Here is a 15,826-nt window from a genome sequence, read left to right as displayed (position 1 = left end):
GGCGATAAGCGCTGGGTTTGCAGGGGAGAGGCCGTGCATGTGACAGGAGGTGAAGGTCGGTTTCTGGGAGCAGGGCCCTCTTATTTTCCCTCCTCGACGTGCCCCCGAGGGGAGAGGAGGGCTGCCTGGCCTTTTCCTGCTCGTAAACAACACTGGCCGCTGGCTGGCCGCCGGACGTCCTCGGGCGTTGGGCAGGCGTCTGGGGCGGTTTGGCCTCGGTGTTTAGAGATCAAAAACTGGTGCCCGTCCTCCTGAGGAGAGCCTTCATGGCTGTCCCTTGGGGACACTGGTGATTCCTCTCCCCCCTGGAGCTCCCCGGCGGCCCCCAGCCCAGCTGCAGTCACCCCCCGCTCCTGTCACAGACCATAACTGCATGCCTTTTGCAGGAGGCAGTGGCCCATTTTGCAGCGTGGAGGCCTTCCCCCCCCAGGTTTCTGCAGTAATGCTACCCTTGGCTGCGCTGCCTTCCAAGGCGAACCCAGTTCTCGCATACAGCCGCTCTGGCCAACATTTCAGACCTTGGGTTTAAACCCTGGGCTCCGGTATCAGCGGTGCTGGATACCCACAAGTACTAAAAACCCAAGGACTGCGGCATTTCTGGACATCACTCTCATCTACAGCTCTTCACCATAGATTTGCTAGTGCTTACGTGCAGAGGTGCAAAACTGTTCTTACTACCTTGATGTTTCAAAGTCTTTCACAGCAGGAGGTATGGATATAAAAGAGGAACCCATAATAATTTCTGCCTCCTTGCCAGACACTTGACACAATTGCATGCAGAGCTTACGTAGGACAGGCCACATAGTTGTTCAGAGAGGCGCACAGACCCTGTTCCCAAAATCTCATGGGCTAAAGCCCCTGATCTATCAGAAGACTTAGCATGGGATGGCCATATTTACTGCAAGCAGCTGTCCGGTCTGTCCCAGCTCCACCGATGACCAAAGGATTCATGAATCAACACCTGAATTCCCACAAAATTTGCATTACAGTTTTGGAGGCAAAACACAACCACAGTCTGCCTTTAAACTGGTTCCGACTGATTTTTCAGCAAATCAGTCAGAACCTAATCCATACGACAAGGGAAAGGTGACAGAAAAATAAAAACACATCGCCAACATAGTCTGTTTCTGTAAATAGCGCCTATCCTCAACTGTGTCCAAACCAATCGTTAATTAAACGGTTGTTGTGTTTCAGAATAGAAACAGGCCTTTGGAGGTTATGAAGGAAGACTATCACAGGAACTGTGACTGTTCACAGTTACATGTCACAGTTACAGATATTTTCTGTATTTCCCTGTTCTCTCCTGTTTTACCGAGTTGAGAACTATTTTGCCCTAGTGCAATGCATAGCATAATGGAACCGTAATGCCACACAAAACACAAATAATATAAATAAATCGCAAGTAATTTAAACTATTTTCCTTACTTTCCAGTGGAAAGTTAGGGCATGATGAACAAATTTTCCCATTGCAAAATTCAGCTGTCCATTGCTGCCCGGTCTTTATAAGCTCTGGTAAAAAAATTTCTGGGTCTTATTTCCTCCCTGTGCTAAGTGCAGATGGCGCACACACAATCGTGGAGCTTTGTACCACAACACACCAGAACAGGCAGTATAAAGTTGGAAGAGGACGTACACCGCACCTGCGCAGCACATTCTTAGTGGGGATTTTCCCAGCTATCCCCAAAGAGACAGGTATACAGCAGCTCGGGCTGAGCGCAGAAAGGGTGCGTAGGAGAAGCTCATGAGGTCCCAGCATCCCGTCATTGGTGAGTGGTGAGACTTTATCCTGTAACTCTGTGCTTCAACCCTTCTTTTAACAAAACTGAGTAAAATAGACTTCTCTTGTTTAAAAAAAAAATCTCAGTTACAGAGTTCTTGTGCATTTGTACAGCTGCACAGTCGCCATCAGTGGGGATTTTACTGCCTACCCCCAAGATTACAAAGACAGGTGTGAAATGTCTGCTCAGCGTCAGACTGAGCATGGGAAGGAGAGCACTGGAAAAAGTGACAAGGTCCTTTACAAGGTAATGTCCATTCTTGCTGTTTTCCAACTTATTAAAAGTAAATACACTCATTTCATTAGTATTATCTTAATGATAGATAAAAATACTTAAGGAATTATCTTAATTATACACACTGGAGTCTATTAAAAAGATTTCTTTTGAGATCCTCACCAGCTAAAAAGCAATAAAGCTACCACGGGCTGCAGCTTTTACATATGGCTGCTGTAAACCATCCAAATCATGCCAGATTGTGAGATTTCTTCTCAATCCCAAAGCAATTGGCAAAAGATTGATGGGAGTCCAGGGTGGCCACTTCCAGTCTAACCTTGATGGCCAGCAGTGCTCTGACTTTCCTTGCTGGAAATACAAGTTGAGTGTTGACAGTAACATGCGCTCTTTTTGTTGCTTCAGAGCCAGCAACTTCTTAGAGAAGAGCTGTTTGACAAAGGACCAAAGCAAAGTCAAACATCTCTTAAAGGATCACATCATAATGAAGCCCTTGGATTTGACCAACATCTAAACTCCCAAGGAAAACCAAAAATATTTCTCCTTCTAATGCCTGAACTTAGTTTCCACATGAGAAGCTAATTTTCACTTTCCGAAGAAGAGGCCGTTACTGCTAGCAGTTTTTAAAAGTCAACCAAAGTCAACCTGAACATCAACAGAGTGAATGACAGTTGTGTTGCACTTTGTGCTGTGATTGATGCAGACAGCACTTTGAAGTTCAGTAAACATATTCTGATATCTATACAAAGTACTTAACTGTGGTTGTGAAGTGCAAGAGCCAATGTAAAGCTGAAGTACAAGGCTCTGAAAACAAAATGAGAAATAGTTACCAGTGTGGGAGGTCACAGTCTTGCTCCACACCCTGCTGTGAACCTTGCTGAGGTTCCCCATGTTGACTCTGTGGCAGCAGGTAACAGATCAATTAAACTCAGCACATAACATGATAACGTGCCTTATTCTTAAGAGTTACACAAATCATATTGACACACTTAATGTAAATAAAAGCAAGATAAGCTGCCTTCTGTCTCCAAAGCAATAAGGCAGGAATAAATGTTTGATTAGATTGCTGTTTCTATTTTTTTTTTTTTTTTTTTGCTCCAGTTGTGCAGTATGGAGAAGACCTTGTACAAAAGAGCAATGGCACAATGGAACTGGGGGATGAACGGACTGGGAGCTGTCCTGTGGAGAAAGACTTGGGGATGCTGGTGGGTGACAAACTGGACATGAGCAGGCGATGTGCACTTGCAGCCCACATTCTCCCCCTCTACTCTGCTCTTGTGAGACCTCACCTGAAGTCCTGCATCCAGCTCTGGGGCCCCCAGCACAAGAAAGACATGGACCTGTTAGAGTGGTTCAGAGGAGGGCCACGAAAATGGTCAGAGGGCAGGAACACCTCTCCTATGAAGAAAGGCTGAGAGAGTTGGGGTTGTTAGCCTGGAGAAGAGAAGGCTTTGGGGAGACCTTCTTGTGGCCTTTTAATACATAAAGGGGACTTGTAAGAAACACAGAGACAGACTTTTTACCAGAACCTGTAGTGACAGGACAAGGGGCAACGGTTTTAAACTGAAAAGATTTAGTTTGGGTATAAAGAAGAAATTTTTTACAGTGAGGGTGGTGAGACACTGGAAGAGGTTGCCCAGAGAAGTTGTGGATGCCCCATCCCTGGAAGTGTTCGAGGTCAGGTTGGACGGGGCTTTGAGCAACTTGATCTAGTGAAAGATGCCCCTGCCCACGGCAGGGGGGATTGGACTAGATGATCTTTAAGGTCCCTTCCAACCCAAACCATTCTGTGATCCTATGATTCTACAAAATGAGTAAATCTTCACAGATTTATGGGTGAAGTGCTTCCTCTTTGAATGTTCACAAGGGGGCCTCAGATGACTTGATGCCAACCCTGGTAATAATACTGTGAGAGCATGGGTGTGAATATTTTCCACAGTACTGTGATGCAATTTCTTTGATCCATGTTAGAGTAAATAAAGCTTCGGTGCAATTATCTGACATTATTTCAGTGTCTGTGTAAAACAGATTTGAAAAACACTCTTACTTCACTAAATTATTTATGCAGGTACAATAACATTAAAATGAATAGCAATTAGAGCAGCACTATATTCCCTTTTCCTGTATTTCCTCTTCCACTGTGAGCAAAACAGAACAGCTTCTAAGGAAAAAAGCTCTTTGCTTTGTTTAGGAAAATAAAATTTTAAGGAGAATCCATCACAAAATGTGCGCAAGTGAAGTAAGGACACTTTTGACTCCATGCTATCTGCTTCAGAATGTTACCTATGCCATATGGTTTAGCGTTGCTAGAAGAGGAGACAAACAAACACAGATCCAGGCAAAGACAGTCCCACGTAAATGTAACAGAGTGCCAAAAATACTTTTTACATAAATCTGTTTGATCAGACAGTGGATATATACATTCCTTCTATAGTTTTTATTTTATATCTGGTTTAACCGCATATTATTATTTAAGAAAATGCTGTCTCTTTTGTAATAACATTTACTGAAAACTTAAAAATTTATCCTAGGTAAGGGACATCCATTCGAGCCTTTTAAATGCAGGAATCATTTTGATCCGATGCTGATTTGAGGTACAATTCTGCTGTCGCTATGTCAGTGAAATTCTTCCTATTGCTTACAAAGAGCACACGCTGTCTCCTTTCTGCATCAGAATTACCTTCTTGAGTTCAAGTCTCTGAGTTTTTGTGCACTTAAGCCTCTGCATTCCTAGCTACCCTAATCTCCTCTCATTTCAGCTTTCAGCATGTTGTTCAATCTTCATGGTTTTTAGCCCCTTCTGCCTGCCTTCTTACTCAGGCCACTTAAAGACAGACTCGAAGGAAATGACTTCCATCTTCTCTTCCTTCAAATCTCGCCTTAATTTTACTTACTCCTTGCATCCATTTAATTTCAGTCTGTTTAGTTACGGTTTTGTGTGTGAGCTCCCATCAGTTTAAAACTTGGGAGTCTAGTTCTATTAGGGCAAGTTGAACTACTGTGCCTTCTATCCATTTTTAAAACAGTAAATAAAACTGTTGGTGCTGCCTTCCTGGCCACTGCATTACAGTTTAGTACAACCTGCTCCCAAGCAATAGAAGGTAAACCAGAGAAATCACGTTTTTGCCAGAATAAGCTACATCTATACCAGAAAGTCAAACAGGGCCAAGGTGTGGCGTCATACACTGGCACGGGATCGTCCATACTTTTAAACTGTTGCTGTGGTTCATGGCATGGCTCTGCCCACACACACTCTCCCAAGGAATGTGGGGTATGTCTGTGGGGCATCAGCTACAGACAGCAAGCCAGGTCAGGCCAGTTGGTCTCAGGACTAGGAAGTCCACGGATTGTTTTACTTACCAGCAAAGACATAGCAAAGATAGTTACACAAGTCCTTGCAACTGTTTAGTTAAGCAAACTCTAAGTTAAAGTGGTGTAACTGTGAGTAAACCATTCTTTCCTCCTCTCTCCTCCCTACACCTCACTGTTTCCTCCCTCAGAAAAAGATACATAGAAGAACATCTGACAACAACAGAGCATCACAGAAAACCACAAAATAGTAATATAAAAAGACACAGTGGCAAGACAACTCTTATTCAGACAGCCAGGACAAATATAGGAAGCATCTTCAGACACAGAAGCAGATGACCCCTGGTTGTTGGTCAGTGAGTTTTTGTGGCGTCCCCTGGGAAGGATTTCCTCAACAGAAGAAGTGAGAGCCATTTTCTACACTCTACCCAGGGTCACACTTGTGTTTGAAGCTATAAAACTCTGCAGTGATCCCAGCTACCTGCAGCTACACTGGGCCCTGCCCTTCTTCCAAATTTCACATCCATGACTTTTCAATTAGATTATAAACTGCTTGGCTTTGCTTTTTGTTTGCAAAATGCTTGCGGGCTTTTACTGACACCTGCATTAACTGTATCTGTTTAAAAGGGGCATGTTACTTTTTAAAGGACAACGTTTGCCTCCAGACAAAGAGCTCCTGCACATCAAGTCTCCCTCACCGACCTAACTGGAAATTTGAATGTGACTTAAGTGTTCCAGGTGTGTCCTTCACATAAGGGTGAATTTTATTCAGGACTGCCTGCCTGAGGCTCTGCTCATGACCACATTACTTCGACTTCTCTTCCTGTTTATTGATGTTAAAAGCACTTTTACTCAGAAATAATAAAAAGAGAAATCCAGAAAACTCCAACCTTGTCTGCAGGAGATGGGCCATTTATATGAAGATAAGATTTGTTTAGTATGATGGGACAGTGATGGAACCCAGAGTCCTTAAGTCGTATTACCCATTTCCTTTTCATAACATACTTTCTTTAGTTTACATTAAGGGGTACGACTAAATCACCTGTGTTTATATAAATAACAGAAATACAGAACATGTTTGGGTGAATTGAACAAAACTCCATTTGATGATAATGCCATTTTGTTTGTGTGACATTACTACTGTGTAATTCTTCATGCTTATTCAAATGAAATATTAGAAGAAGTCAAGACACAAATATGTGAAGGACTTTTCCTCTGAGGAATAGCTATAGGTAAAGGCTACAACATAGCTGAACATACCATGTCATATGAATATATCATACCTGGATAAGTGAGGGAAAGCAAGTATTTCAGGTTTTTCTTTAAAAAAAGCTTTCTCACTTTCTTGATATGGAACAAACCTCTTGTGATGGTGAAGAAGAGGGAGGAAGGCATTATCGTTGATATTTACATTCTGATTCTTAGATCCCTGTTCTGCGTCTATTATCCTGGGCTGGGCTACAAGGTCACCCAAGTCGACGGTAAGATTTGTGCCCCCTTTTCCACATTTGGAATTTTCCAAATACATACATAGATATATAAAACAATATTTATTCCATTTAAATCTGTTGTAATGAATCTAAAAAGGTTTCCTTCTGTGTGGGCTCACTCATTGCGCTAGTACTGAAAAGACTACTCATGCAGGGAAGTAGTGAAAACTTTCTCACCTGCATCATTTAACATTAAGCGAGGGATAGGAGGAGGAAAAGAAGGTGGTGTCCAAAAGGCTGATTCTGCAGAGCTTCGTCTCCCTGAGCACCCGCTATAGTCAGCAGAAACAAACTCCATCGTGGGGGTGGCCAGGGAACATAAATGAGGAACCTGCTCTGAATCCTGCACTGAAAGATTTTCTCTTCCTCCGACTCCTTGCACAGAGGTAGTTTATCGAGTAGCTTACGGGGGGAAAGTCTCCTAAAACCCACGAACAGATACTTCAGGGAAGCAGTCCTTTAGTAGCTGCTAGCCAATGGCAGAATCAGATAACTAAAAGTCCTTTCCTAATCCCCAAATTATTTTTTTTTCCTTAATCATTAGTACAACTTTTTTGACAGCCTCTTAATAGTGAAATTTTCCTAAGGCAGTTAGTTTCCCTTCATTTTCATTAATGTATTCCTCTTTGGTTTTAATAGAGAAATAAACTAAAGTTTATTTCTTTTTTTATGCTCATATTGTTAACAATACCAGCACAAATCTGGGACGGGGTTTGCTCTCTCTCTCTCAGGCACCCTCTGCTGGTCTTCCCAAAGTGAAACACAAAATATCAGAGAATTTTCATTAACAACCAACATTTTTAAGAGAAAAATCCAGACTTCTGTTTCTAAACCTTTTACTATCAGAATATAAATTATGAGGAAGATCAGCTTTGGGGCTGTAAACTGAGCATGGGGGGAGTTTTTTAATGAATTCAAGAAAATAACTGCATAGTCAAGCACGTGAACCTGTGGAATTTCTCAGGCAAAAAGTCCAAAAGTGAACACGGCCTAAAAAGCTGATCACGGCCTGACCCGGCTCTTAGCAGAACCCTGTGATCGGCATTTTAATGAAGATATTATGTAAGGAGCTCTAGAAGCATACGCTACTGGGGACTTCTTTTTTCTGTGTATCTCAGTTAACAAAAGTCACAGGCAGTACTCCTGCATAGATAGTACATATTTTAAGGAGGTAAAGAGTTAAGGAGATACCGTGGCTGAAGAATAGCTTCCACTCCAGCAACACAACAAAACAGAGAGCTGATCTAATTATTCATCTGGGAAAATCCCTGGGTGTCAGAGAAGTAAACTAGAGCATAGTGCTTTCTTAATCAGCTGAAGGATAGGACATGCTGGTGTTGGGAGGGGGTAACTTTGGTGCACCTGGTACTCCAACCGTCCCTTTCTGGTAACCAAAACCAAGAAAAAGTAGCTCTAAGGCTGCTCTTAACTACTACCAATATCTAAAAAAGTTTCCTGCCCTGCCCAGGATTAGGCAGATGTGGGTCTGTCAGGAAGGCGGCCCTGTTCCTCTTCCAAAGTATAGGATGGTATGCTGCAAGAAGTTTTGTTTAAAACCTACAGGAACACAAATCCAAGATGCGTACGTGATTTGATGAGCATTTCACCTATTCCACTTTCTGAAGTCAACTTTCACTTGACATTAAGCCTCAGTGAAAGCAACCGGGTGCTTTGTTGAGGATCCATCAGCTTTCTGTGTATGGTAGCACAGGTGTCGACCCAGAGAGGTTCAGGAGAGTCGCAAAAGATAGTAATGTTTTATTTTGCATAGCTGAGTTTTTTAATGATGTTAAAAAGCATTTTATATGTCACAGCAACAGGCAAGATACTAGCCACAAGTATTTAAATCAAAGCTACGTAAGCAGCCTCCTGTTACCTTTCCTGGGTAAGTAAATTCTTCAACATACTGGAGAAAGTGCAGTGGAGGGCCACCAGGATGGAGAGAGACTTAGAGAACCGTCTTTGTTCAGCTGCAAGAAGAGAAGGATAAGGGGAGATTTTATTGCTGTCTTCAACTGCAGACTCTTTCCAGAGGTACATAGTGATAAGACAAGATCCAACAGACACAAATCGCAACACGGGAAATTCTGATTGGAAACACAGAAACAGGTGCCCACAGAGGTGGAATTTCCATTCTCAAAGACATTCAAAACCCAGCTGGATAAAGACCTGAGCAACCCCATGTCGTTGGACCTGCTTTGAGCCAGGGGTTGAACTAGGTGACCTCCAGAAGTCCCTTTGAACCAAAATTATTCTATGATTTTATGATAAATGACTACTGGATCATTAATCCAGCTTAAACTGATGAACGTCATTTTGACAGTACTAACGCTTCCCTGAGCAAATAAGAAATTTAAACCCCATCCAGACTCGCTGAAGTCAGCGGGAATCTTGAGTTTAACTTGAAAGGCATTGGATCAACTTCAACGCTTTTGGGATTCGTGTTCAGAAAAGATCCTAAACTTCATTTTTGTAGACAGCATGAGAAATTGCATCAGGGTGGTGGTGGTTTTTACTGTGGGTTTCTCAGTAGGTTGCTTTCGCAGCGAGATGAGAACGAAGCATTCCACAACCGCTATCTTTGAGTATTCACAAAGTCTACCTCGAGAGTTAGCAGCAGAGTGAAGTGCTTGCTCAGTGCTCTGAAGGTATGTAACTTTGCTTTTCAGTTTGCACTGGCAGGAAAACTCCTGTCTGCCAACCGTTATTGGTAATGAGCCTCTCGTCTAACTTGGGTTCAGCTCAGGTCAACTGCTACTTTCATGTTGAGACACTGTCTATATTAATTGAAATTTATGTCATAGAATGGCAATCTTGTGACCTCTGTAGAGTGAGCTAATGATTCCAATCCCGTTTTCAGCAGGCTGCTGTGAATTGACATCACCAATGCTTTCCCTTTTTCACCTCATTGTTTTTCTCATCTTCGTAAGACAAGCTTTTTTCCTCTTCCCTCTCTTGTCTCTTACAAGGGATTATATTATTTATTTTGAACATGAAACAGAGTAAAACAGCACAAGGGAGTAATTAGAATATGACATGATAAATGTCAAGTACTAGCCAATTATTCCTATAAAGGTTATAAAATGCAAAAAATAAATGTGTTTGTAAAAATATGATGTATGCCTTTACACACACAAATATAATGGAAACAGATTTATCTTAATAAATACATGACTGATATAATAAAATGAATGAAAACAAGCAAGAAAACAAACATATTTCAAATCCTTAAAAGAAATCACATTCCCAAATCTCTCAAGAAGTAGTTGAACTCCTAATCCGCTGGATTAACTGAAACTTCCCGAGAAGGAAGGATATCTTTCTGTTTAGGGTGGAGACTCAGATTATCTCCAAGTAGCATCCGTGTTTTGAGCAATACTGTGATACGAGGCTGCACCACATTACTTGCACTTAAATGTTCTACCAAAGATCTAATGTGACCTGGAATATGAGATTTTCCTTCCCTGATAGGTTCCCCCTCCTGAAACTCTGAGCTTGAGCTGCACAACAAGCAGTTTCTTTTCATAATGGCCCTTATTGCTTTGCTTCTCTTTTGTTCTGCGCCATTCCCAAAGAAACACAACGCCGTCATGGGGGGGCAGGTGTTGTCATGAAAATGCTAAAAATCCAAATTACTACTTGTTTTGCTTTCCTAAGAAAACCATTGCATATAGCTTGTGATCTCATAGCCATTTTTATCATGTCCCTTAGGCCAGCAAACATCAAACAATGTCTTTACTTCTTGCAGTCATACCACATCAGCACCTATGTAATGAAACTAAATTTAAACTTCAGTTATGTTGTCAACTAAAAAAGGCGTAAGTGGCAAAATCCAGCTCCAGAACAGGACTACCCTTTAAATCCTGGACTCTCCAGAATCCTTGGTACTGTGTAAAACCTATTTTGCAAAGTACTCGGCAATGGTCAGATTTCAAATATCTCCACACCTTGGCTATTTGATTCTGACATGTTGCTTTTAGTTTAATTTAACTGTTTAATGGACACAAAAAAATTATCTCCTCAGCTGTGTCCCAGCTAACAGGCTTGTTAAAAGAGACAACTGCTTGAACAGATTTATATGAACGAATGTAGCAAAAAGTAAGTTGTGTTTGGTTGTACAAAGAAGGCGACTAGATCCGGCTATTTAAAGAAGAAAAGGACTAGTAACAGAAAAAACGGAGTTTACTGTATATAAATCTTATCCTCTCGTCAGAACTAATCTCCTTCACATCTGGAAATTCCAGTCTTTATCGAATTTCAGAATCTCTTGCTTGAATGTTAATAATTATAAAACTCTAAGAGCATCATAAGACTCTTGATGACTCACTATGAAGTATTCTTACGCACCAACAGTCTGACATGTAATTTTAGCTGTGATCGCTAAGCTAATTTTTAGGTTAAACAACTGACAATTGTAGGCAGGCCCATTAAAATTGGCTGGGATAACAGCCGTTTTTACAACATGCTAATGACTAAGGGTTTGATCCTGCAACGCTGAGGTCAATGGAAGCTTTGTCACTGACTTCAGTGAGGATACAGGCCTTCATGCATGGACTACTAATAGCAAATGAAAACAGCAACTTACACATACCCTCACATTTTTAAAACAGAAGAACCATCTAATGAACGGAATAGGCTAAAGCCTAGCTGATAAAATATTCTGGTTGTTCTCTACTTCCACAGCTTGTCTTACAGCAAAAGAAGATCTTGTCAAGAAAATTAAACTTTCAGCAGTTGAACACAAAGACTTTGTAAGCATTCACCACTGACAGACGAAGATTCTATCAAGTGTATCCCCTTCAGGCTGGAAAGAAGTGTAGAAAGGTATCTGTGCTGCAGTCCCGTCGTGTGTGAATTCGACCCAGCCTTTAGAATACTTCAAATCAACTTATGGTTTCCACTAATGTTGCTTTAAGCTGATTCACGGTTTCTACATTGAGGAACAAGGCAGATGGTGCCAATGAGACCATTTACATCGTACCGTCATGGATCTGGTCGATAGCACAGGGGACAAAATGAACTGGCATGCCCTGGAATGCCACGCCAGCACTTCTTCAGACACCAAGCATGTCTATTTTGTCCCTTTTTATATAACAGGCTCAGGACACGCAGGCAACTTGTAGGCCATATTGATGTTCTGTTTTAATTTCCCCGTGTCACATGACAAGCAAATTTTCCTGGCCACCGGGTCTTCAGCAACGTTTTGCTACAGACAGAAGGAACCATGTGAAATGCAGGTGATTTGCTCTGAAAACCTTGGCAAACTGCATTTATCTTCCTGAGCTGCCTGAATTTTTGGCTTCTTACTTTTGTAGAAATTGGGAGATGCCATGCTTTTCCCATATTTCACGTACAAAAAAGTAGGAGAAAAATGGCAGGAAAAATACTAACAATATTCTGGAATAAAGCTTTAGATTAATTTTCAGCATAAAAGGATTTTCCCTCTATTGATATTTAGGTATTTACTGTACTTTGCTTTTGATGATTTTCCTGAATTGCAGGTTACTTCCATCAGCAAATTCTCACCGGAAAAATAAAACTCATGACCGAGCATTGCTTTCTGTCTCTTACAGCTAGAATAAGAAAACCACATTGTGACGCCCTAATGATTTTGTACCTAATTTTGTAGATTGAAAATTACTAGCATTTGGTTTTAACAAATGTCCTAACTGTTTGAACGTTGGTTTAAAAAGCTACGAGGAGAGCATAAGTCTCGTCTCAGAGGGGCCAAAGTGTGGCAGTTTGCGTGGCACTTTTCAAGACTCTAGCAGAAAGCAAACATTGTCAGAACTGCTGCATTTCAAGAATGCAAGACCTTGGCATACCATGTTCTTCAAAAGTCCAAAGTCTTTGTGACATCTTTCAGATAAATTCAGTTTGGATACAGGATACACCTTAGGTGTGCGCTTTTGATGATTTAAACATCATGTGGTTATTAATCATAGCTACAAGTACTGGCATTTTATGGAGTTCCCAATGGCACAGCTGCCTGAGCAGATACCTACAGATGTCATCACACCAGGGTGTTGCAGGAATAGTACCAAGAAGACGTAAAGCCTGCAGCATAGTCATCCAGCTGGCTTTTAGATTCCAAAAATAGGTACAGCCCACTGGAGGAGCTGGGGCAGGGCATCAGTACTTCACAAGCCAAGTATAAAGTTCTGGCAAGTTCAAGATCACACTATTACAGGCCACAGGTATCATTAATACGAAGATTTCTATTAGATAACCTCTAAGCGCCGCAGGTAATTCATTAATTTTAGCCATCTAAAAATTAAGGGTCTAGTCTAGGCGGTCATCTCAGCTTCTTCCGTAGTCACAGAAACTACAGGAGAGAAAAAGTCACCTTCAGAAGGTAACTCACCCAACCTGCTTTAGACACCAGGGTAAGCACGGGAGTAACGATCATCTGAAGGTGCCTGTCTCTCTCCGCTGAACCAAGACAGCCTGGACCACAGCTCGAGTATATGTCTAATATTTAGGTGAGTGGGTGAGTGTTATTAGGTGCTATAAATCCTATTCCAAACAAAACAAAACCCCACAGTCTACCAGCTTGTTAGGCTGCAGAGTAACTTCAAATACATTATTTCCCATCTACATCAAATATTTGCGGTAGACAGTAAGAGAAACAGGGACGATAAGTAAGAGAAGCTGAAACCAAAAGGCTCTGTGTTTCCTGACCTTTTGAGTAAACTACCTGTGAGACACTGAAAGGAGGACAGCTTTTTCGCTTAGGGATCAAGAAATCTAAATCATGCAACACAACAGTTAATATCTGTACTAAATGTCCCCTGTTTAAGGAACATACAGACAAAATTCTGATGCCCCATGATATACCTTATAATAAAAGAAGTTTAACGAGAACAGCAACCGGTATTAAAACTGAAAGAGTTAAAAGGAGCATTGGGCAATACCAACACGCAGCGATTACAGACGACTCATACAGAACACGGCCATTACGATGGAAACTGATTCCAAAATGCAGTTAAATTGCCATGTGATCCCAGTAGGAACTGCAGTCCCATATTCTCTTTTTATGGGAAATGATGTCATTGGGAACACTGGGCAAAGCGTGGCATTTTCTAAATTGACAGTTCCAGTGAACACATTGGACAAAACCATCCTCCTGCCTGCAATAACCGAGCGTGCATAGGTGGTAAATATCTATTTATTTAGCTACATCGATTTTTTTAGAAATACTCCTGGCAAATACCATCCATTTAAAGACTTTTTTAAAGCTGTAACAGGAAGCAGAAAAAAAATCCTCTAAAAATAATATCCTCTAAAAATATCCAGTGGAACAGCACATCATTTTAAATACGCTTTATTATGCTAATAGACATTTCCTGTTGATTCTTCTCAATAATTCAGTCATGGTTTATGATGCAGTGTTGAATTAGTTCCACAACGGTTCGCGTTAGTGCCCCCTTGACTGTGGCGCTAATGACTCTAGTGACTACAGGTCCCAATCAGCTGTATCCCATCCTGAGCTACAGCTAAAGGGAAAATAAAGAGTTCTATGCTGGGAGATGTAGTCTCACCAGCTACAAATATGCACAGTCGAGGCATAGGTTACGCACAGCTGTTTTATCCTAATTAAATGTGATGTTTGAATTGCTTGTAAATATTTATTACCATTGTCAGTACAACAGGCCAGGCAAAACTAGCAAACTAAATAAAAGTCACACTTTAAGAAAATACTGTGGTAATTTGACTCCATCCAATTTCCCAAGAAAAACATATAAATAGAAAATGACAGCAGCAAACTCTCTGCTGTCATTACATTCCTGCAGCTTAAAACTAGGGCATTGTGAAAAAAAAAAAGGTTGGGCCATGTTTTTGTTCACTTTTATTTGAAAAAAAAAACCCACACAAAACCCGAGCTGAAAGTAATACTAAACAGAATCTAAATAAAATCTGCAACTGTATATATTTAACGTGTTAGGAGAGATTTATTAAAGTGGAAAAGGAGGGTGAAAAATTAATTATATGTTTAAGTGCAGAGGTTAAAGAAGAATGGCACATGCCTGCAGGAACAATTCTGCATAACCTCTACCTTGTCTGCATATTGTAGAAGTTTTTTGAGATTGGGGGGTGGGGGGGGGAAGAAATGCAGTTTTTAAAATCTGAACTGCATCAAAATTGTAACCAATTGGCTTTGGATACCAAGAGGAAATTCAAAATTGCATTGATTAAGATTATGGGAATTACTCCATGACCTTCCAAAATCTCCCTTTCATTGTGGAATACGCTGCATATGTTCTGCTCCCCCCAACATATTTTCAGACTACTTTGCCTTTCAATTTCCCCGAAGGTTTGTTTCCACTAACAAATTTTGTTGCGTTTAACCACGATTCAAAGGCCTGAAATAGTTAACACAACACTGAGCGCTGCTGAGCGGTGTTCAGTATCATGCTAACAAACACGATCAGGATGAATACAGCGAGATCGGCTCCAAACATACCATTCAGCCACAGTCAGCAATGGAAACCGGAGATTTTGTATCACACTGAAACACGGTCAGTTTATCTATTACAGGACAGCCCTACAACGATGAGGTTTTGTTATATTTGTTACAGCGTTTTTAGCTATCTCCGGGTAGGGCTTTGCTGTTTTTGTAGGTCTTACCTGCGCAAGAGCCCTCAATTAACCGTCTTCAGTCGTTGGCACACTCGGGTTGAAGCTGCACTGATTGTTATCTGCAATGGCTAGGGGAACATCACCAGCAATTTGAGGGCTTTCCGAACAGTCAGTTTAGGGAAACCTTAACATATGGCCGATTGCTCCGATTGCTGTTAACGATGGAAACCATCCAAAGCAGCTAAAGAATCAAGAAGGTTGTCTAAGTACCCACTTCACCTTTCCCCAGCCCTCTTCAGTATCCCTCCCTCTGTAGTCAATTCCTTCTTCACAGCCTCAAAACTACTACGTACCCCAATCCTCCCTTTAAAAGCACTCCTTCTCGCATCCACTCCACCTTCAAAAATCCCCAGCCCCGCGATTTAACCCTGGCTTGCT

This window comes from Pygoscelis adeliae, unplaced genomic scaffold (assembly GCF_000699105.1).
Source record: "Pygoscelis adeliae isolate BGI_AS28 unplaced genomic scaffold, ASM69910v1 Scaffold179, whole genome shotgun sequence".
Lineage (NCBI taxonomy): Eukaryota > Metazoa > Chordata > Aves > Sphenisciformes > Spheniscidae > Pygoscelis > Pygoscelis adeliae.
This window is presented reverse-complemented; position numbering follows the sequence as displayed.